This window comes from Saimiri boliviensis, chromosome 2 (assembly GCF_048565385.1).
Source record: "Saimiri boliviensis isolate mSaiBol1 chromosome 2, mSaiBol1.pri, whole genome shotgun sequence".
Lineage (NCBI taxonomy): Eukaryota > Metazoa > Chordata > Mammalia > Primates > Cebidae > Saimiri > Saimiri boliviensis.
In genome coordinates, this window is record NC_133450.1 from 160,428,400 (window position 1) to 160,453,211 (window position 24,812).

The 24,812-nt window shown below is 42.6% G+C and overlaps 1 protein-coding gene and 1 pseudogene across 7 annotated transcripts in view; one reads left to right on the forward strand and one right to left on the reverse strand.

Moving 5' to 3' along the window:
* KDM4C (lysine demethylase 4C) overlaps positions 1 to 24,812 on the forward strand; it is a 398,790-nt gene that overhangs the window by 4,482 nt on the left and 369,496 nt on the right. The window lies entirely within an intron of this gene.
* Positions 5,495 to 5,887, reverse strand: LOC141583724 (small ribosomal subunit protein eS24 pseudogene; annotated as a pseudogene).

Sequence of the window (24,812 nt, forward strand, 5' to 3'; positions counted from 1 at the left end):
AACCTACTACTCCTTCTGGATTCAAGCGATTCTCCTGCCTCAGTCTCCCAAGTAGCTGGGATTACAGGTGCCCGATACCATGCCCGGCTAATTTTTGCGTTTTTTAGTCAAGATGGAGTTTCACTATGTTGGCCAGGCTGGTCTCAAACTCCTGACCTCGTGATCTGCCTGCCTCGGCCTCCCAAAGTGCTGAGTTTACAGGCATGAGCCACTGTGCCCGGGCCAAATATTAATATTTAATGCTTCTCCCCAGCCTCTTGTTTTCTTTTTTCTCCCATGGTGTCGTCACTCAGATTCTTTTTTTTTTTTTTAATTAAAATAATTTCTTTTCGTAGAGATGGAGTCTCAGTGTGTTGCCCTGGCTAGTCTCAAACTTATGGGCTCAAGGGATCCCCCTGCCTTGGCCTCCCAAAGTTCTGGGGTGACAGGTGTGAGCCACTGTACCTGGCCCACAAGCTCTAACTCTGATATGAATTTGTTAGGAGGTGTATCATAATTAAAGTCATTGTATCTTTTTTATCCCTACAAATCTAGACCATTTTGTGGAGCCTAAGATATAAATTAAAAATATTAGGTTGCCGGGCGCGGTGGCTCAAGCCTGTAATCCCAGCACTTTGGGAGGCCGAGGCGGGTGGATCACGAGGTCGAGAGATCGAGACCATCCTGGTCAACATGGTGAAACCCCGTCTCTACCAAAAATACAAAAAAAAAATTAGCTGGGCATGGTGGCACCTGCCTGTAATCCCAGCTACTCAGGAGGCTGAGGCAGGAGAATTGCCTGAACCCAGGAGGCGGAGGTTGCGGTGAGCCGAGATCGCGCCATTGCACTCCAGGCTGGGTAACAAGAGTGAAACTCCTTCTTAAAAAAAAAAAAATATTAGATCATTTTTTTTTTTTTTTTTTTTTTTTTGAGACGGAGTTTCGCTCTTGTTACCCAGGCTGGACTGCAATGGCGCGATCTCCGCTCACCGCAACCTCCGCCTCCTGGGTTCAGGCAATTCTCCTGCCTCAGCCTCCTGAGTAGCTGGGATTACAGGCAAGCGCCACCATGCCCAGCTACTTTTTTGTGTTTTTAGTAGAGACGGGGTTTCACCATGTTGACCAGGATGGTCTCGATCTCTCGACCTCGTGATCCACCCGCCTCGGCCTCCCAAAGTGCTGGGATTACAGGCTTGAGCCACCGCGCCCGGCCCATTGTTTTTTTTTTCCACTCCTCCACTCCCCAAAGATTCTCTGCTTCCTCATCCTCCCTACCTTTGGGGAGTTACAGTCTTCTAAATCCACACTTGCTGGGCCTAATCCTTTCCCCATACAAGCAGTCAGAATCATTTCTTTCTTTCTTTTTTTTTTTTAAGATGAGGTTTCACCATGATGGCCAGGCTGGTCTTGAACTCCTGACCTCAGGTGATCCACCCACCTTGGCCTCCCAAAGTGGTAGGATTACAGGCGTGAGCCACTGTGCCTGGCCCAGAATTGTTTCTTTAAGGAGCCTGTCCCCTCTGTTCCTGCTTCAAGGCTGCTTTCTCTAGGGAACAAGTCCTAATCCTCAGTTCTGTGCTTGACTTTGCCCAGCCAGACTCATCTTTCTTCCCGGTTCCCTGAATGGGCTTGGTACTCTGCCCATGCTGTTGTTGTTCCCTCTGTCTGGGCTGTTACCCCAACTGCACTTCCTTGTCTGGTTGATTCCGTGTCATCCTTCAGATTTTCTAACAAGAAGGTTTAGCTGAGTTGTCACTTATTTCAGTCCTGCACACTGGCCATAGCAGCGTTCTGTAGTTTCCTTCATAGTCTTAACCAGTCATGCCATTACTTGTGTATCTCTCTTCCCTCCCTACCCTCATGCAGGCACGGAGAATGGTTCCAACAAAAATATCGATATTGAAGCCAGCGTGGTGGCTCATGCCTGTAATCCCAGCACTTTGGGAGGCTGAGGCAGGCGGATCACAAGGTCAGGAGTTCAAGACCAGCCTGACCAACATTGTGAAACCCAGTCCTTACTAAAACAATACCAAAAATTAGCCAGGCATGATGGCAGGCATGTGTAATTCCAGCTGCTAACACGTTAGCCAGAATGGTCTCTATCTCCTGACCTCATGATCCTCCTGCCTCAGCCTCCCAAAGTGCTAGGATTACAGTTATGAGCAACCATGCCTGCCATTTCTTTTATTTTTGATTGATTTATTCTGCATAGTAGTGGATACATAGATTAGCTTGTACTATGTGCCATATACTGTCAGATATGGATAGCAGTGAACACAGTGGACACTTGATTCCCTATGATTTCGTGGAAGTGGATTATTTTAAGAGTGTGAATGTTTAATTATATTGTTGCTCTGCATACTGTTGAGATACACATGGTATTTCAGCTACTATGGTATTTATGAACTGCTACCGCATAAAGTCAAATTTATTCTGGATTCTTCAGGGTTTGTATTTGTATGTTAGTATGGGTGGATATTTAAGGAGCAGAATGATGAGTCATTAAAGCCTTTCTGCTAATGACTTCTTTTTTTATATCTCCATCCGGTTCCAGGTATTAATTTGGCAACTCTACTTGTTAACTATAACAAATGGAACTCGGATCTTTCTTCTCAGCTTTCTTCTCTGGGATTTCTCATATATCTCATCTCCTTTCATTGCTCACTCATTTCATTTTGAGTTATGCAACACATCATGGTTCCTCAGCCTTGACATCCAAAGTATCACTATGCCTTGTCATTTCTGCTTCAGGAATAATATTGTGGGGATCAATCCACTTGTCTCCACCTCCAGTGCATCATCCTAGCTTTCACTCCAGCCTCCCTCCAATCTCTTTTCAGCCTGATGTTAAAAAATGCCTATTGGGGGCTGGGCGCGGTGGCTCAAGCCTGTAATCCCAGCACTTTGGGAGGCCGAGGCGGGTGGATCACGAGGTCAAGAGATCGAGACCATCCTGGTCAACATGGTGAAACTCCGTCTCTACTAAAAATACAAAAAATTAGCTGGGCATGGTGGCGCGTGCCTGTAATCCCAGCTGCTCAGGAGGCTGAGGCAGGAGAATTGCCTGAACCCAGGAGGCGGAGTTTGCGGTGAGCCGAGATCGCGCCATTGCACTCCAGCCTGGGTAACAAGAGCGAAACTCCATCTCAAAAAAAAAAAAAAACAAAAAAAGAAAATGCCTATTGGATTATTCTCCTAGTCTTCAGGATATTTAAAATTCCATTGGTATCTCTTTCTATCCCAAGCCCCACCCAAGTCTTAGCTAGATGGTTTTACCTTTTCTCTCTACCCATTGGCTTTTCTTCATATTGTATACAGCCTTCCTGAATGTGCTGTGTTTTTTGCCTGGCTGACTTTTCCTTTCATTTTCCTCCTTTTCATACAAATTTCTTATCTCTGCTTGAATGTACTTCCTCAGAGAAACCTGACCTGTTACTCATTTCTCTTCCTCAATGTAAATCAGCTTCCCTAATGAGGATCTATCTTAATTCCCTGTATATTTTCCTAACACTTTGCAGTTTATAATCATATATTTATGTGATTATTTGATTGTTTCTACACTGTAAGGATTCTACAAGCGTAGAGACGAAGTATTTTTATTCCCTTCTGTTCTGTATAGCATGCTGATGCCTCACCAGCACTATAGTGTAGGTGTTCAGTAATAATTTGTTGTGCAAATTAATTATTGTTGTATATATGCAAAAATTGAAGAAACTGTAAAACCAGGACTCACATTGGGAAACATACCTTACCCATCATGACCCAACACACATAAATATGTAAAATTTAAACAAAAGTTTCCAAAACTTTACCACCTATTTTATCACTCTTATTTTCTTTTTCTTGTTTTTGGTGGGGGACAGAGTCTCACTCCGTCTCCAGGCTGGAGTGCATTGGTGCAATCTCCACTCGTTGCAACCTCTGCCTCTTCGATTCAAGCAATTCTCCTGCCTCAGCCTCCTGAGTGTCTGGGACTGTGGTCATACACCACCATGCCCGGCTAATTTTTGTATTTTTGGTTGAGATGAGGTTTCACCGTGTTGGCCAGGATGGTCTCTCTCCATATCTTGACCTCTTGGTCTACCCTTCTCAGCCTCCCAAAGTGCTGGGATTATAGGCATGAGCCATGCCTGGCCACTGCTTTTTTGTTTGATTAAACACAGATAAATGTGCATATTATAGAAAAATACAGATTATTGGCTGGCCAGGGTGGCTCTAGCCTGTAATCCTCTCACTTTAGGAGGTCAAGGCAGGTGGATCACTTGATGTCAGGAGTAAGACCAGCCGGGCCAACATGGTGAAACCCCATTTCTACTAAAAATACAAAAATTAGCTAGGTGTGGTGGCACACCCCTGTAATCCAGTTCTCAGGAGGCTGAGGTAGGAGAATTGCTTGAATGCAAAAGGGGATCCACTTAAAAAAACAAACAGATTATTAACTTAATTACTAATATTTATTTATTTATTTATTTATTTTTGAGACGAGTCTTGCTCTGTTGCCCTGACTGGAGTACAGTGGCGCCATCTCAGCTCAGTGCAGCCTCCACCTCCTGGGTTCAAGTGTTGTTCCCATTACTGACAAGAATAACTTGAACCTGGATCTGAATTGCTTGTGTCTGGTCATTAGGGATCTTTTTTTTTTTTTTTTGGTTCTTTTTTCAATCCTGTGTTCCAATTAGGGGTTTTTCTAGAAAGGTCTTGATCCCTGGAAAAGCACATGAATGAGCACACATTGTTTGGTGACAGGTAGGCCTCAGCTGATGGGTAGTGTTGAACAGGATTTTTTTTTTTTTTTTTTTTTACTTGCTGGGCTTCCCTGACCCGTGAGCATTCACCTCTACTTATCAGAGCATTCTTCTCTCCTAGTGTTTTCTCCTGTTAAGCAAAGTTAAAGAAGCAGATAAATTCCTTCATTTGGTTCCCCTCCCCGCTTTTTTTTTGAGACAGAGTCTTGCTCTGTCTCCAAACTGGAGCGTGGTGGCACAGTCTCGGCTCACTGAAATCTCCACCTCCTGAGTTCAAGCGATTTTCCTGCCTCAGTCTCCCAAGTAGCTGGGGCTACAGGCGTGTGCCACCATGCCCGCCTAATTTTTTATATTTTAGTAGAGACTGGGTTTCCCCATGTTGGCCAGGAAGGTCTTTATCTCCTGACCTTGTGATCCACCTGTCTCAGCTTCCCAAAGTGTTGGGATTACAGGCCTGAGCCACCACACCAGTCTTTGTTCCCTTTTTACCTCCATCTTTTAATTTGTTTTTAAACCAGATGTTTGTTTAAATTCCAGTCCTGAGGACATACTTTATCTGATCATTAGTATATTGTTACTTCTATTCTGTTCTGAGAGTCCATCAGATTCTTCAAATGGTCCCAGGTATCCCTTTGAGTGGTTGGCTTAATAAACTAAAAACTTTCCCCCATGAAAGTTTTTAGTTTATTAAGCTTCTCATGAAAAATCTACAACCATAGATAACATCATTGCAGTACCTTTACTCCTTCAGCTGTGATCCAATCTCTAGCTCACTTTTTGCCCGCGCCAACATTAGCCTTTGCAGTCCCCCTGGCTTTCTTCATTCTGTTCTTTTGTTCCTTTCATTGCTTTCTTGAGGTCGTTTTCTTCTCACACAGGCCCTGTCTTGCAAGTCTATGTTTGGGTTCATTTTTCTTTGCATAATCCAGGGAATCATAAATCATGCCAAAGCTGTTTGTCTTGCCACCACCAAAATGAGTTCTGAATCCAAATACGAAGATGACATCCAGTGTGGTCTTATACATTTTGGCTAGTTTTTCCTGAATTTCTGTCTTAGGCGCTGCTGCCTTCCCTGGGAGAAGGACATCAATGACCCTTTCTTTCCTCTGAAGTAGTGATTTGGTCATGAACTTTCTTGTGTGGATTGTTACTGTGTCTGTCATGATGGCAGCCTATCCTCAGACATCCAGGGAGGAAAAGACTTTTTTGTTTTTAATTGCGTTTTAGGTTTTGGGGTACATGTGAAGAACATGGGAGATTGTTGCATAGGTACACACATGGCAGCATGATTTGCTGCCTTAAAAGAGATGAGGTTTGACCATGTTGGCCAGGCTGGTGTTGACTCACATGATCTGCCCACCTCGACCTCCCAAAGTGCTGGGATTACAGGATTGAGCCACTGTGCCTGGCCTTTTTATTTCTATTTTTCTTTCTTTTTTTTTTTGAGATGGAGTTTCGCTCTTGTTACCCAGGCTGGAGTGCAGTGGTGCGATCTCGGCTCACCGCAACCTCCGCCTCCTGGGTTCAGGCAATTCTCCTGCCTCAGCCTCCTGAGTAGCTGGGATTACAGGCACGTGCCACCATGCCCAGCTGATTTTTTGTATTTTTAGTAGAGACGGGGTTTCACCATGTTGACCAGGATGGTCTTGATCTCTTGACCTCGTGATCCACCCGCCTCGGCCTCCCAAAGTGCTGGGATTACAGGCTTGAGTAATCGCGCTCGGCTCTTTTTTTTTTTTTTTTTTTCAAGAAACTTGTGTTGGATTCTTTTTTCTTTCTTTCTTTCTTTTCTTTTCTTAAGACAAGGTTTCACCACGGTGGCCAGCCTGGTCTGGAACTCCTGCCTTCATGTGATCCACCGACCTTGGCCTTCCAAAGTACTGGGATTACAGGCTTGAGCCACCTAGCCTGGCTCTTGTTGTTTTTTTTTTTTTTGGTAGGTAGTTTATCTCATTTCGTTTCTTTTTTTTTTTTTTTGAGACGGAGTTTCGCTCTTGTTACCCAGGCTGGAGTGCAATGGCGCGATCTCGGCTCACCGCAACCTCCGCCTCCTGGGTTCAGGCAATTCTCCTGCCTCAGCCTCCTGAGTAGCTGGGATTACAGGCACGCACCACCACGCCCAGCTAGTTTTTTGTATTTTTAGTAGAGACGGGGTTTCACCATGTTGACCAGGATGGTCTTGATCTCTCTGACCTCGTGATCCACCCACCTTGGCCTCCCAAAGTGCTGGGATTACAGGCTTGAGCCACCGTGCCAGGCCTCATTTCGTTTCTTATCTATTTAACTTTTGTTTTTTTTGAGATGGAGTTTCATTCTGTTGCCCAGGCTGGAGTGCAGTGGTGTGGTCTTGGCTCATTGCAACCCCCACCCCCTGGGTTTAAGCAATTCTCTTGCCTCAGCCTCCCAAGTAGCTGGGATTATAGGCGCCTGTCACCATGCCTGGCTAATTTTTGTATTTTTAGTAGGGGCAGGGTTTCACCATGTTGGCCAGGCTGGTCAAGCTCCTGACCTCAAATGATCCACCCACCTAGGTCTTCCAAAGTGCTGGGATTATAGCCACATGCCTGGCCTGGAGTTTGTTCATTTTAAAAGGGAAATTTCATCATTACTCTTTTTTTTTTTTCTTCCAAGTTGGCCACTCCTGTATCATCAGTACTCTTAAATGAATCTGGTTTGCAGTTTTCTTGGGTTGTTCTTAAGTTTTGTTACTCATTTTAGGCTTCTTAAGAAAGGATTTCTAAGTGTGCTATTTTTTTTTTCATCCAATCTGGAACATCTTAAATAACATGGGATTATGTGTCTTACATTTCTTAAAAACTGATCTGAATTCTTTATCTAGTGAAGAGATTTGTTCCTTATCTAGTGGACTTTGGTGCGATCTTTTTTCTTTTTCTCTTTTCTTTTTCTGGTAGCTGGAGAGCCTAGCAAGGAGGTCAGTTATATTTGGGATCTGGGTCTGGGATACTAAACTTGCAGTCAGTTCATTGCACCTATTTGCTGTTTGACCTTAGAACATTTATTTCCATTTCTGAGCCTTGGTTTCATCATTTCTCAAATGGGAATAATCATCAGCCTGCTAACATCACAGAGAAATTTTAAGAATGAAAAAAAGTAACATATGTTAAAGCACAGTAAAGAACCAAGCAAATGCAAGACTTTTTAATAAAAAGGTTCTTTTTAATAAGATGTCAGTACTCAAAGAGTTGTTAGTGGGCCTGGCCTGGTGGCTCATGCCTGTAATCCCAGCACTTTGGGAGGCAGAGGTGGGCGGATAACGGGGTCAGTAGTTGGAGACCAGCCCCACCAACATGGTGAAACTCTGTCTCAACTAAAAATCCAAAAATGAGCTGGGCGTGGTGGTGGGTGCCTGTAATCCCAGCACTTTGGGAGGCTGAGGCGGGCGTATCACGAGGTCAGGAGTTCAAAACCAGCCTCACCAACATGGGGAAACCCTGTCTCTACAAAAAACAGAAAAATGAGCTGTGCGTGGTGGTGGGTGCCTGTAATCACAGCTATTCGGGGGGCTGAGGCAGGAGAATGGCTTGAACTCAGGAGGTGGAGGCTGCAGTGAGCCGAGATCGTGCTATTTTACTCCAGCCTGGGCCACAAGAGCAAGACTCCATCTCAGAAAAAAAACAAAAAACAAAAAAACTTGTCAATGTGGATAGCTCTCAGTATCATGCTATTGAAGGAGTTTGTGCACATGGACAATGCCTCCTTCTGCTTCAAGAGCAAGCACATGAAGAAAGGGTCAATGGAGACATTTGTTTTACTATTTAACAACAAGGAAAAATGTTGAATTAATCAGACAAAATGTAGTCTAGATAAAATTTAATTTTGTGAACATTAATGAGCGTTTGGCTATATATTTATTAAAACCATGTGTTGGCTAGGTGTGGTGGCTCATGTCTGTAATTCCAGCACTTTGAGAGGCCGGGGTGGTTGGATCACCTGAGGTCAGGAGTTTACGACCAGCCTGGCCAACATGGTGAAACCCCATCTCTACTCAAAATATAAAAATTAGCCGGTCATGGTGGTGGGTTCCTGTAATCTTAGCCACTTGGGAGGCAGAGGCAGGAGAATTGCTTGAACCCAGGGGATGGAGGTTGCAGTGATCCGACATGGTGCCACTGCACTCCAGCCTGAGTGACATGGTAAGACTCCATCTTTTTTTTTTTTTTTTTTGAGACGGAGTTTCACTCTTGTTACCGAGGCTGGAGTGCAATGGCGCCATCTCGGCTCACTGCAACCTCCGCCTCCTGGGTTCAGGCAATTCTCCTGCTTCAGCCTCCTGAGTAGCTGGGATTACAGGCACGTGCCACCATGCCCAGCTAATTTTTTGTATTTTTAGTAGAGACGGGGTTTCACCATGTTGACCAGGATGGTCTGGATCTCTTGACCTCGTGATCCACCCGCTTTGACCTCCCAAAGTGCTGGGATTACAGGCTTGAGCTACCGCGGCCGGCTAAGACTCCATCTTAAAACAAAAACAAAAACAAACCATGTGTTGCAAATCAAGGAAAAATATTGAGTAACAGACTGTGATTTTACTTTGTGCTTGTATCAGGATTGTATTTATTTTTAGTATAAGTTGGTTAAATATTTGAGATTTTGGGGAAATTAAACTTGTCAAGCTTTCAGTTTATTCAGTTTGTATTTATGGTTTCCTATTTCATTTTGTAGACGTTGAGAATACTTTAATATATTTGTATGTCAAGGAAGCTGTATATTGGTATCAGGATTGAGGGAATGCATGGTCAACAAATACTTTGCAAGTTTCAGTGCCACATATTGCACATGGCATGATAATATAGCAAATATATTTTTCTTAAGTTTGTTTTTTTGACAGGTAGTTACCAAAAAATGTTCAGATTGCCATAATCCTCTAAAACAGTGTTTTTGCATTAATAATGAAAAAAGCAAGGAGGGTCATATTACTGTGTTTGTTGTTTTTCAGGCTCTTTTTTTTTTTTTTTTTCCAATATAGCTGATGCCATGTCTGATTTTTGCCTTTGTGAATCTTTTTTTTTTTTTTTTTTTTAAAGATGGGGTTTCACCTTGTTGGTCAGGCTGGTCTTGAACTCCCGACCTCAGGTGATCCACCCGCCTTGGCCTCCAAAGTGCTTGGATTACAGGCATGAGCCACCATGCCTGGCCATTGTGAATCTTTTTCTTTTTCTTTTTCTTTTTTAAAAAATATTATTTGTGCCTTACACTGCATAGAGAATAAGAAGCTTTTGTTTTTAAGAGATGAGGTCTCATCACGTTTCCCAGACTGGTCTCCAACCCCTGATTTCAAGTTATCGTCTTGCCTCAGCCTCCCACAGTGCTAGGATTGCAGTCATGAGCCACTGCACCTGACCCGATTGTGAATCTTTAGGAATAATATGAAATTGTATATATTCAATTGTCTTGAAATATGTTTTCTAAGTATTTGAATTTTAAGGCTTAGTTTTTATGTTGGAAACTAAGAATACGTAGTTTACATGGCCTCCCATGAGTCCTTCTGATAGGACTAAATAGACTTGTAAAAGTCACACAGGTTTCAGTGTAGAATTGCTGGAAAGAGTCCAGGTAACAGGTGCCCTCTGGTATTGGAGAAGGACTTGCTGCCCCTGCTGAGTGCTGGAGGGCCTCAATGGGCAACCTGGGTGGTGGTTGCAAAGAGGCCACAGCAGGTTGGGACCTACCTGGGAGACTCAGGTAGCTCTTGCAGGGGCCAGGAAGCCTCTTCTCTTTCCAGGCCCCCAAGGGAGACAATGCAAACCCAGCAGGCTTTTAGTGTGAACCCACAATCCTGTGAAATGCAAATTTTGGAAACTTTTCGAATGCCTTTGTTTGGCTGCCTTCTGTCAATCCAGTTACATAAAAATAAGAATTTAGAAAGTGAATGAATTAGCTTTCCAAATTAATATTCATAGAAGAACAGTCTCTTTTTCTCTTCAAGCAGAAATATTTGTTGGCATTGATTCATAGATATTTGGTCCTGTCTGGACCCAAATTTTAGCATAGTTTCATAATTTCCTAGAAATTGGAATTAATGGAGAATTAGTTTTTTTTTTTTTTTTTAAAGCACAAATTTACTGAAAACTGTTCAGAATTTTTATTTTTTAACTTCTTTTCATCAGGATCACAAATACCTCACTGGATACAATGTTAAGTTTCCAAGTTTTAAAAAGTGATTTTAACAGGTTTTTTTTGACTTTTAAAAGCATTTTTGTTACGGCTTGGAAATTTTATTGATATTAAGATTAGTGATTTTTGGCTTTAATGTAAAGTAAAAGATTTGGAAGGAGAGTTCAGCAGTAAAAAAAATATTGTTCATTTTTATTGGGTATTTTTTATTCTTAAAAATAAACCTCATGTTCTCATGGCATTTTCTTCACCTTGTAATTATTGCCAGGCACATTTAAATCAAATGTAGTACCCATGTTACTTTAGAAATAACTTGATTTTTTACTCTCTTCTTTGAAAACAGGATTTGACATTGTTTGCATTCTGTACCACTGACAAATTGTAACATCATCATGGCATTTTTCTTCATTGCCATCTGAGGAATTTTTTTTTTCTGTTTTTGAGACAGAGTCTCACTCTGTCGCCTAGGCTGGAGTGCAGTGGCGCGATCTTGGCTCACTGCAACCTCTGCCTCCCGGGTTCAAGTGATTCTCCTACCTCAGCGTCCAGAGTAGCTGGGATTACAGGTGTCCACCACCACGCCTGGCTAATTTTTTGTATTTTTAGTAGACACAGGGTTTTACTGTGTTAGCCAGGATGGTCTCAGTCTCCTGACTTTGTGATCCACTTGCCTCAGCCTCCCAAAGTGCTGGGATTACAGCTGTGAGCCGATGTACCCAGGGTGAGGAATTGTTTTTATGAAATACCATTTCCTAGATAAACAGATTTCTTAATTAGAATTATTGCTGTTTGTAAATTTTCTTGCCCCCTCCCGCACTGTCAGTAATGGTACCTTTATGTCAAGATTTCCTACGAGATCAAAAGGTATTGGTAGGTTGCATAATGTACAAATGATTTTTTTTTTCAATTTATTTGTTTATTTTTGAGATGGAATTTCACTCTTTCACCCAGGCTGGAGTGAAGTGGTGCGATCTTGGCTCACTGCACCCTCCAGCCCTCGGGTTCAAGCGATTCTCCTGCCTCAACTTCCCGAGTAGCTGGGATTATAGGCGCTTGCCACCATGCCCAGGTAATTTTTGTATTTTTAGAAGAGACAGGGTTTCATCATGTTGGCGAGTCTATTCCTGAACTCTTGATCTCAGGTGATCCACCCGCCTTGGCCTTTCAAAGTGCTAGGATTACAGACAAGGTCTCACTCTGTTACCAAGGCTAGAGTGCAGTGGTGAGATCATGGCTCACTGCAGCCTCGATATGATCCTCGATGTGATCACCCCAGACTCAAGTGATCCTCGTGCTGCTCAGCCTCCTGAGTAGCTGGGACTACAGGTACACACTACCACACCTGGCTAATTTTTGTATTTTTTTGTAGAGACAGGGTCTCCCTATATTGCCCAGACTGGTCTTGAACTCCTGAGCTTAAGTGATCCTCCTGCCTCACCCTCTCATTGTGCTGGGATTACAGGCTGTGCCTGGCCACAATGTGCAGATGATACCACAAATTACCATTTTTTAAAAAACATAAGCAGATACTTTAGACAAATTACTTTAATGCTAATGTCATTGTTGATGTTACAGTTTATGATTATATAAAATTAAAGGTATTTTACCAAATGAGCTACACTTGATTATTAATTTAATCTGTTAACTTAATCTATATAGGTATTAATAGGCCAGGGTCCATGGCTCATGCTGAATCCCAACACTTTGGGAGGCCCACACGGGCGAGTCATTTGAGGCCAGGAGTTTGAGACCAGCCTTGCTCAACATGGTGGAATCTTGTTTCGCATAAAAATACAAACATTAGCTGGGTGTGGTAGTGCATGCTTTTAGTCCCAGCTATTCTTGGGTGGCTCAGGCAGGAGAATTGCTTAAACCCTGGAGGTGGAGGTTGCAGTGAGCCGAGATGGCACCACTGCACTCCAGCCTGGGCAACAGAGTGAGACTCTTTTTCAAAAAAAAAAAAAAAAAAAAAAAATATATATATATATATATATATATATGTATTAGATGTGTTACTGGTTGTGTAATAGAGTAAAATTGGGTGAAGAGACCTAGGCAAGTTATTTGTATTTTAAGGACTTGGATAAAAATGCACAACCAAACCCTAGGCTTTTACTTTATTTTATTTTATTTGTTTATTTATGAGAGGAGTCTTGCTCTGTCTCCCAGGCTGGAGTGCAGTGACACCATCTCAGCTCACTGCAGTCTCCACCTCCTGAGTTCAAGCAATTCTCCTGTCTCAGTCTCCTGAGTAGATGGGACTACAGGCATACGCCACCACACCTGGCTAATTTTTGTACTTTTAGTAGAGATGGGGTTTCACCATATTTGTCGGGCTGGTTTTGAATTCTTGACCTCAAGTGATCCACCTGCCTCAGCCTCCTAAAGTGCTGGGATTACAGTTATGAGCCACCATGCCTGGCCACCCTAGGCATTTTTTTTTCTTCTTAACGTATCAATGAGACACCGTAGGCATTTAAATTAAAGTAATATATGGGCCTGGTGGGGTGGCTCACTCCTGTAATCCCAGCACTTTGGGAGGCCGAGGTGGGCGTATCACAAGGTCAAGAGATGGAGACCATCCTGGCCAACGTGGTGAAACCCCATTTGTACTGCAAATACAAAAATTAGCCAGGAGTGGTGGCTCACACCTTTAGTCCCAACTACTTGGGAGGCTGAGGCAGGAGAATTGCTTGAACCCAGGAGGTGGAGGTTGCAGTGAGCTGAGATCTTACTCTTACACTCCAGCCTGGGTGACAGAGTGAGACTCCATCTCAAAAACAAAACAACAAAAAAAATTAAAGTAATATAACAAAATAGAATGGAAAACAGTTTACAGTCTTCTGTTGGGTTCTTCATTCACCTTGCAGGTTTGTCTTGCTTTAGGTAATATACAAACATACGGAATTGTCAGTATTAAAAACTTAAGAGTAATTGTTTGGCATATAGAAGAATTTCTTCTTAAAGAATAGTTTTAGGCCAGGAGTGGTGGCTCATGCCTGTAATCCCAGCATTTTGTGAGGGATCGCTTGAGCGATGGGCAGTTCGTTTGAGACCAGCCTGGGCAACATGGTGAGACCCCGTCTCTACTAAAAATACAATGATTAGCTGGGTGTGATGGCACATACTTGTGTTCCCAGCTACTTGAGAGGCTGAGGCAGGAGAATCACTTGAACTTGGTAAGCAGAGGTTGCAGTGAGCTGAGATCTGGCCACTGCACTCCAGCTTGGGTGACAGAATAAAACTGTCTCCAAAAAAAAAAAAAGTTTTAACATAGAATTAAAACATTTTTGGTTAATTTAAAGAATATTTTAGCCGGGCGCGGTGGCTCAAGCCTGTAATCCCAGCACTTTGGGAGGCCGAGGCGGGTGGATCACGAGGTCAAGAGATCGAGACCATCCTGGTCAACATGGTGAAACCCCATCTCTACTAAAGGTGCAAAAAATTATCTGGGCATGGTGGTGCGTGCCTGTAATCCCAGCTACTCCGGAGGCTGAGGCAGGAGAATTGCCTGAACCCAGGAGGCGGAGGTTGCGGTGAGCCGAGATTGCGCCATTGCACTCCAGCCTGGGTAATAAGAGCGAAACTCCGTCTCAAAAAAAAAAAAAAAAAAAAAAAAAAAAAGAATATTTTAATTTTCCAGATATTTATAGAAACATATTACCTATATTGATTGTTTTGTCTTAAAATAAGGTTTTATATAATACTTGAGGCATGCAAAAGATATAGTAGAGTTCTGTGAATTCACTCAGATATCACTGCATTTCTCCTCTATCTCATTCGTCTTCTCTCCTTGACAACCGTGTCCTGATTTTTGTGTTCCATATGCCTTTGCTTTAAAAAAAAAAGGATTTGTTTTTTATATATTTATCTTTAAAGAGTAGATTAGATTTTATTTTTTAAATTCTTGAAAATGGACTTACGCTTTGGTTAGTTCAAGACTTTCTGAGATTCATCCATATTTTCTTTTTTTGAGATGGAGTCTTGCTCTGTTGCCCAGGCTGGAGTGCAAGTGCAGTGGTACAATCTCTGCTCACTGCAACCTCCGCCTCCTAGACTCAAGCAATTCTCCTGTCTCAGCCTCCAGAGTAGCTGGGATTATAGGGATGCACCTCTATGCCTGGCTAATTTAGGTAGTTTTAGTAGAGATGAGTGTTTACCAATTTGGCCAGGCTGGTCTTGAACTTCTGACCTCAAGTGATCAGCCCTGGCCTTCCAAAGTGCTGGGATTACAGATGTGAGCCACTGCGCTTGGTGATCCATTCATTTTTCTGGGAGTAGGTATGATTTGTTCATTTTCACTGCTGTGTAATTTCATTGGGTAAATAGTATCTTGTGATTTATTTATTCTCTTATAGATTTACTTTTGAGTTTTCAGTTTTTAGCTCTTATAAAAATGATGCAATGAACATTACTGTACATGTCTACTGTTGAACATTTGCTAGAATTTCTCTAGGCCCTAGTAAATGCTTTTTAAACTGTTGCACTAGTGATGTTTTGCGGCTTGATAATTATTTGTTGTGGGTACTTTCCTATGTTTAACAGCATATCTGGCCTCTACCCATTAGATGCTACTTGTACTCTTCATGTTGTGACAAAAATGTCTCTAGGCATTGCCGTTGTTCCCAAGCATACAAAATCACCCCTGGCTGAGAACCATTGTTGCTTTTTTTTTGTTTTGAGACGGAGTTTTGCTCTTGTTGGCCAGGCTGGAGTGCAATGGGCAGTCTTGGCTCATTGCAACCTCTGCCTCCTGGGTTCAAGCGATTCTCCTGCCTCAGCCTCCCTAGTAGCTGGGCTGGGATTACAGGTGCCCGATACCACGCGCAGCTAATTTTTTTTGTATTTTTAGTGGAGATGTGGTTTTGTCATGTTGCCCAGGCTGGTCGTGAACTCTTGACCTCGTGATCCTCCCACTTTTGGCCTCCCAAAGTGCTGGTATTACAGGTGTGAGCCACTGTGCCCAGCCCCTTGTTGCTTTTGTTACATGAACAATCAAAAATTATTTTTTGTGTGTTCTCTATACCGCATGAAGGATAACACACTTTTCCCTTTCTTCTTTTTAGAGATAGAGGGTTCGCTCTGTCTCCTGTGCTAGAGTGTAGTGGTGAGATAATAGCTCACTGAATCCTTGAGCTCCTGGGCTAAAGGTAGTTTCCCGCCTCAGCCTTTTGGGTAGCTGGAACTATAGGTTTTACAGATGCATGCCACCATGCCCAGCTCAGCACATCTTTCTTTGGCTCATATCCCATTTATTTTCATGGCCCATCTGAAACCCACGCTTTAAAGCCTTCTCCTACAGTGCCCATTTGTAGTCTTGTCTTTTCCTCAGGAATGCCTACAGCACTTAGGTTTGTATCTTGAATTTGACTCTGAAGTTTTTATTGTTTTATATTGTCAACTTTGCCAGGATTCCTCACTCTGATGTATTTTTCACCCCCTGTCCCCGAGTAAGGAAACAATGGGTTTTCACTTTTTTATTTTTCCAGCCGTTCAATAGAATTTGTTCTGCTCAAGGGTTTTCACTTTCTAACAAAGAGGAAGGAATCTGTTGTCAGTTGTTTACTCTATTGCTGTTGTTGATTGCCTTTGGATTCTGGTCAATTTAGTCAGCTATCTGGGAAGATTTTTTTTTATTAATGTACTTTTGACATCTTCATTGACAGCAGGGTGGAAGACAACCTGAAGCTCTCTACACCTTTCTGCTACTTAAGTTCTCAGTAGAACCTCAGTAACTCCTAGATTTTTTACCTTTTCAAAGCTGATTTTGAGTAGTTTGCTAACCTCTTGGTATTCATGTTAAGTACTTAAGTGTTAGCTGCCCCAACTGTTAGTTATGCAAACATTCTTCCTTCAGCTTCAGCCTGGGCACATCTCCAGGGACTGATGGGAGGCTTTTTTAGAATGACAATGTCATCTGCTTCATTTTATCTTTTATGCAGTGGGTGTAGCTCTTTTAGTACTCTGCCTGTGTTTTACATTTTTGGGATTGTTCCCTTCACCTGTGTGAGACAAACAAGTTGTTATCTCTCTTCTCCTGTTGCCCCCAGGTCCTTGAAATTATTATTTTTTGAGTCTCCTCTGTCACCCAGGCTGGAGTGCAGTGGTTTGATCTTGGCTTACCTCTGCCTTCCGGATTCAAGCAGTTCTCTGTCTCAGCCTCCCAAGTAGCTGGGATTATAGGTGACCACTACCATGTCTGGCCACTTGTTTTTTGTATATTTAGTAGATACCGGTTTTCACCATCTTGGCCAGGCTGGTCTTGAATTCCTGACCTTGTGATCCACCTGCCTTGGCCTCCCAAAGTTCTGGGATTGTAGGTGAGAGCCACTGCACCTGGCTTTTTTTTTTTAAACTGAGTCCTGGCTGGGCGCAGTGGCTCACGTCTGTAATCCCAGCACTTTGGGAGTCCGAGGCGGGCGGATCACCTGAAGTCAGGAGTTCAAGACCAGCCTGACTAACATGGTGAAACCCTGTCTCAAAAAAAAAAAAAATAAATAAACAAATAAAAATAAAATGAAAAAAAAAAAATTAAACTGAGTCCTGCTTTGTTGCCCAGGCTGGAGTGCAGTCGGGAGATCTTGGTTCACTGCAACCTCCACCTGCCTCCACCATGTTTGGCTAGTCAAATGTAACATTCTTAACAAGCCATCCTCTAGATTTAGAATGGTTTGTAATTGAAAACTAAAATGGTTTCCAGTTGCAAACCATTTTAATTTGAAAATTTTCAGTTTGACAGTCAAGATAACTAGTCCCATCATTTTGCTTCAAAACATGCAAATTTTTGGGCCTTTCTTTTTTTTCCCTCATAAAGATAGGATCTCACTCTTTTTTCCAGACTGGAGTGCAGTGGCACAATCATAGCTTACTGCAGCCTTGAACTCTAGGACTCAGGGAATCCTCCTACCTCAGCCTCCTGCTGGGTACAGGCTTGCCACCATACCTGGCTTATTTTTGTTTTTGTTTTTTTGAGACCAGGTCTTGCTCTGTCGCCCAGGCTGGAGTGCAGTGGTGAGATCTCGGCTTACTATAACCTTTGCTTCCTGGGTTCAAGCAATTCTCGGGCTTCAGCCTCCCTAGTAGCTGTGATTACAGGCATCTGCCACCATGCCCAGCTAGTTTTTATGTGTTTAGTAGACAGGGGGTTTCACCATGTTGGCCAGACTGGTCTTGAATTTCTGATCTCAGGCAATCCACCCACCTTGGCCTCCTAAAGTGCTGGGATTACAGACATGAGCCACTGCACCCAGCCTTTTAATTTTTAAAAATATTTACAGAGACAGGGTCTGTGACCCAGGCTGGTCTTGAACTCCTGGCCTCAAGCCATCCTCCCACCTGGGCCTTCCAAAGTCCTGGGATTATGGGCATGAGCCATCCCACCCATCCTGGTTTTTAGGCCTTTGTAACTAAATAATTCGTTCACTCAAGTGACAACTCTCTGCTTCCTGTACCTAAATACAAAGATTTATCAAACACTTTTTCTAAGGCTGGGGCAGTGGTTCATGCCTATAATCCCAGCACTTTGGGAGGCTGAGGAGGGTGGATCACCTGAGGTCAGGAGTTCAAGATCAGCCTTGCCAACATGATGAAACCCGGTTTCTACTAATAATACAAAAATTAGAGTCCACCGTGGTGGCTCACGCTTGTGCTACCAGCTACTTGGGAGGCTGAGACAAGACAGTTGCTTGAACCCAAGAGGCAGAGGTTGCAGTGAGCTGTGATTGCACCATTGTACCCCTGTCTGTGGGACAGAGCAAGACTTTGTCTCACAATGTTACATTTATGAGATTCATCTATCTAGGTCGAAGTTTGAGGGGGAGGGGTGTGTGTGTGTGTGTGTGTGTGTGTGTGTGTGTGTGTGTGTGTGTGTTTAATGAGAAAGAGTCTCACATCGCTCAGACTGGAGTGCAGTGGCCTGGCTAATATTTTTTATTTTTAGTGAAGACAAGATTTCACCATGTTGGCCAAGCTGGTCTTGATTTCCTGACCTCAGGTGATCTACCTGCCTCGGCCTCCCAAAGTGTTAGGATTATAGGCATGAGCCACTTCACAGGTCTGATTAAAGTCTTTCAATATGGAAAGACTTGAATTCAGAACTGAGTAGAATGGAGAGAGAGTGGAAACCTGTAAGGCATTCTTCTTACTGGAGCAGATCTAGCAGAAGTAGCTTGGCTCTGAAGAAATAGTTGTGGCACAATTCATGACCCCCAAATCATAACTAATATGATGTGTTGATAAAACAGTTGGAACAGCGACTTCCTGCTCCCCACATCTCAGCGAAGTTTCTATGAACCTGGACCCTGATTCTTCAGTTTTCTATTTGTAGTAGCAATGACAGTTCCCTTGATGGCTCTTGCTGCAACAATGTTCTGGGAGACACCCCTGGGGATCCAGATGAAAGCTGGCTCTTGCAACCTTCAACAGTGCTTTAACACTAGTCAATATCAAATCCCTTTCTGCTTAGCTTAACCAGAGCAGTTTCTACTATGTATAATTGAATCATGACTGATAGAATTATCAGATATAAACTGATGACAATGGCCAGTGGGAAACCTGTACAAATACCAGATGTGAATCATGTGGAGGTTTATTCACACCTATTTACCTTTTGATGATAATCCTTTCTGATCTTAGTTTAATCTTTATGAAATTAACTTGAATGGCTCAAAATTCATTTTGTACCTCTGAATTTAATTACTAATTGAGCCATTTAACCAAACTAGCTGGCCACCTACAGCTATTTAATCTTACTGGCCTACTGTAGATAGATAGATCCCTTATCTTAACCAGTTAAGGGATACCATACATTCTCTCTAAAGAACATCACTAGCCTGGCACGGTTGCTCATGCCTATAATCCCAGCACTTTGGAAGGCCAAAGCGGACAGATCACGAGGTCAGGCGATCGAGACCATCCTGGCTAACACTGTTAAAAATATAAAAAATTAACCGGGCGTGGTGGCATGCACCTGTAGTCCCAGCTACTTGGGAGGCTGAGGCAGGAGAATTGCTTGAACCCTGGAGGTGGAGGTTGCAAATGAGCTGAGATCATATCACTGCACTCCTGCCTGGGTGACAGTGAGACTCCGTCTCAAAAAAAAAAAAAAAGAACACCACAGATGCTCACATATAGGCTAAGTAGGCTATGCCTGTTATTAATATATCCAAGTACCAGTTGAATACTCAGCAAGTCAACAGTATTTCCAGTCCAGTTTATGCCAGCTGTGCAATTATGAGATATAATTAAAAATTATATTAATATTAATATAAAAATATGTAAATAGATGAGCTGTGAATACCAAATTTAAGTTGAATCCTTTGGAAAGCACCATTAAAGTTGAGATAATTTTTTCTTTAATTTTTGAGACGGAGTCTCACTCTGTTGCCAGACCAGAGTGCAGTGGTGCGATCTGGGCTCACTGTAACCTCCACCTCTCAGGTTCAAGTGATTCTCCGATTCTTCTGCCTCAGCCTCCCGAGTATCTGAAACTACAGGTGTGTGCCACCACACCTAGCTAATTTTTATATTTTTAATAGAGATGGGGTTTCACCATGTTGGCCAGGATGCTCTCCATTTCTTGACCTTATGATCTGCCCGCCTCTACCTCCCAAAGTGCTGGGATTACAGTTGTGAGCCATCTCGCCTGGCAATTTATTTTTAATCTCAAATGAGGTGTGGGAATTATAACAGTAAACAATTAAGAGATGGGAGTTTATATAAATCTACAAGGATTCTGGCTCGTATTGCTTCTCTAGTATCCTAATTCTCATACTACTGTTTTATTAAACAAACAAACAAACAAATAAAATAACAATAAAAACAAAACAGAAACTGGCAGGTGCCGTGGCTCACACCTGTATTCCCAGCACTTTGGGAGACCGAGGCAGGCAGATCACTTTGAGCTCAAGAGTCCAAGACAAGGCTAGGCAATATGGCAAAACCTTGTTTCTACAAAAAATGCAAAAATTAGCCAGATGTGGTGGTGTCTGTCTGTAATCCCAGCTACTTAGGAGGTTGAGGCAGGAGAATCGCTTGAACCTGGGAGGTGGAGGTTGCGGTGAGCCAAGATCACGCTCTTGCACTGTAGCCTGGGCAACAAGGGTGAAATTCTGTCTCTTGACAGCAAAAGTGAAACTCTCACAAAAAAAAAAAAAGAAAAGAAAAAAAAGAAAAAAGGCTCTAATCATTTTTGGAATGTCTCTTGTAATGTAGGTTTCAGCTTTCTAGACTGCAGTCTCTTTTTTTTATTTGCATTTGTATTTTTATTTTTTATTTTTTAATTTTTTTATTGCATTTTTAGGTTTTGGGGTTCATGTGAAGGACATGCAAGATTGTTGCATAGGCACACACATGGCAGTGTGATTTGCTGCCTTCCTCCCCATCACCTGTATCTGGCATTTCCCCCCATGCCCAACTCTCCACCCCCCGCTGTCCCTCCCCTATTCCCCTCCCGCCGACAGACCCCAGTGTGTGATGCCCCCCTCCTCGTGTCCATGTGTTCTCATTGTTGGACACTCACCTATGAGTGAGAACATGCGGTGAAGGCGCAGATTCTTCAGGCATCGATCACATGATTTGCGTTATAGCTGTGATGATTCAGTCTTGTCTCTTTGGTTCCTTCATCTTTCTTGGGGCCTTGCATTGTCTTGACTCTACTTTTCTCTGCCGATCTCTTTCATTTCTCATTCTCTGTTTATATGTATATCAGGCAGTGGCTGCCGTAGTCTCTCATGACATTGTCTCTGCCCTTTAGTTCTGAGTCCCTGGGGAGTGATTGTGCCAGCTTAGTCAATTGTAGTCTGTAGGAGTGGCTGCCTGAATTCATCCCTGTAGATTGGGAAGCTTCTTTGGGCAGGGGCTTTTTCTGAATGGTCTTATTACGTGGGCCAAGGTATAATTGATTTTTCATTATTTGCAGTAGTTACGTTCTAGAAAGTCGTGAACACTAAACTAGTGAATACTGAAATGTTGCTCCTAGTGGAAGTACAGGTTTACAGAACATTTCATTAACTGATCAATACTTAATCTTGTTTTTTTGTGTGTCTCTGTTTAAAGACACCGTATTTAATATATAATTGTTGATTTATTAACATTGAACTCATGGCTAACAGCACTGCAACTGATAACTGAACCAGCGTTATGTAACATATATTTTTGTCGTAAGCCATAAAGCTATAAGCCATAGTATTCCTGTACTTAGAAACAGAAGACAACACTTCAGCATTATGCTTAGGGGCCATTTTAAGCAGCTAAGTCACCAACAGACAGTGCAAAAATGCAAAAATCATGGCACTAAATCGACTATAGAATGAACACTTGTTTGTATTATGAGAGCTGAAACAAGAAAGCCTTGTTTGGCCTCAGCTGGGAATATGTGCATTAGGCATTTCAAATTTATTATTGCTTTGTGCATGTCTGTGAGCGACCATACAAATGACACAAGTACTGATTTTGGGGTTGTAAATAAATTTTTTTGCCAGGTGCAGTGGCTCACACCTGTAATCCTAGCACTTTGGGAGGCCGAGGCAGGTGGATTGCCTGAGCTCATGAGTTTGAGACTGGCTTGGGCAACATGGTGAAACCCCATCTCTACTAAAATACAAAAAATTAGCTAGGCATGGCATCATGTGCCTGTAATCCCAGCTACTCTGGAGGCTGAGACAGGAGAATTGCTTGAACCTGGGAGGTAGAGGTTGCAGTGAGCTGAGATCATGCCACTGCACTCCAGCCTGGGTGACAGAGCAAGACTCCATCTCATAAATAAATAAATAAATAAAGGTGAGGAGGTAAATGTGTAGATAGGGAATCTATGAATAATGAAGACTGATTACATATATGCAGTGTGGGTAAGGAGAGCATTTACAAAGGATGTTGTCAGTTGGTGGGAGTGTTGCCTGAAAAGGCTTCATAAGGGAGTCAACATGTAAGATAAAGTCTGAAAGATGAGTTTTGCCCGATAGGCACAACTGAGGATAGGATAAGCATAGCAAAGCAGTTTTAAGTATGGGTGTTACAATCTCAGATTAGGCTCACTTTCCATCTTTTGCTCCTACTAACTTGGAACCTTGAGCAAGCATTTTATTCTCCGTCATTAGTGAAATAGGGATATTCATGGTCACTCTCTCAATGGAGTTCTTACGAGATTTAATTAAGAGAATGAACATTAATGCACTTAACAGATGTCTTGCTCACAGAAGGTATTTAGTAACAGCGTACATGTGACACATATGTCTATATACAGCACAGCAAAGGAGGGAAATGTTATGGCTTCCTTGAGAACATTGAGCAGTTTATAGTGAAGCAGATGTTTCAAGTAGGTAAAAGGGTGGGTGAAGAGGCAGGAGCTAGATTCATGGCTTCATACTGGAATGATATTGAGCTATTGAAGGGTTTAAAAGAGGGATAACATGATCAGTTTTGTGTCTAGAAGTTTGCTTTATGTTTTTGTAGATGTATAGAAGAGAATTGAGGGTGGTGAGCTAACGGGGGGAAAATCAGCAAAGGCGATTGGGGTAGTTCAAGAAAAGGAGGTCAGAAGTCATTTAGGATAGTAATAGTTGGTATGGAGACCAGAGAATGGATAAGAAAGATGCTCCGGATGTTGAATTGACTATAAAGGTCACCACTTAGGAGTGGAGAGTAAGAGAAGGTAGGCTCGGGCAGGCTCCTGGGATTTTCATGTTGGCCTTGCAAGTAGAGGGTGGGTTTGGTGTGTAGGAGATGCTTTCACTGTTCACTTCTTTCCCCATGTTTACCCTGGTGAAGGATAGCTCCCACTGTTCTTGTTCTAAAGGCTTTTGTGGTGCTCTGTGCTTCCCTTTATTGCAGCACCTGACCTGTGGTATAATAACCACCTGTGTACTTGTTCTTTCCTGTACTTGTAAGCTCTTTGGGGATTAGCTCTGGTCGGTGCTGGCCACAAAGAGGCAAGCTAAACTGTGGATGGACTGAATGACCAAGGATCAAGATGGTGGGCTGGAGAAGCAGATTTTGGAGACAGATTCCTTTTTATCCTTGTTGAGTTTCAGATTTATTGTTGTCTCTATGCAGTTTTATATTCATCTTCAAATGGCTGTGCCTAGCAGCCATTTGTATATATATACATATATATAAATATAAAATACATAATCATATGTGATATATAGCCATGTATTATGTATGATATGATTGTATATTACTATATAATATGTATTAATATATAATGTAATATATATTATATGTAGGCATATATATAACATACTATATATAAAATGGACTGGGATTCATGGGAGAGAGGCCCGTGTAGCATTTTTCTGAGGTATTGGTAAGGATAGTTGAGGCCAGCGTTGATGAAATCTTCCATAGTGTCTGTGTTGTGTGGAAAGGGAAGACAATTGCAGAAAGAGCCTTGCAGCATACCAATAGTGGAGGGGTGGGCTGCCGAGTCGGGGCATGGAAAGGAGTTCCAGAGAGCACAGTGACCATCAGAGAGTGAGGAGGCACTAGTTTCCCACCACCCACAAAAGCTGTGCCTGCAGAGGCTTTTCTGGTTTTAAAGGCTGCAGAGGGATTGCTAAGAGGAATACAAACAACATATTGGATGTAGCAATTAAAAAGTCATTGGCAACTTTTTCCAGAGTGATTTCAATCCACTGGTGGAGGCAGACACCAGATTGCAGTAGGAATGAAGATTTGAGTTAGGAGATGGACTGGACAAAGTCAGTGGAGGCCATTCTCTATTGGGTTTTGTCTGTGAGGGGTTGGGGAGTAAAAGCTGTAGCTTGGGTGAGTCTAGGAGGGCACGTGGTATACAGGAAGCCTTTGAAAGTTATGTGGGAGAAATTTGAGCATCTGTAGGTAGTGAGGAAGAAGCTCATCGAGGAGATTTAATATAAATTTTTTTTTTCTTTCTTTCAAAGCCAGCACACAGATGTTACTGTAGCCTGGCAATATGCTAAATTCTTTTTTCTTTTC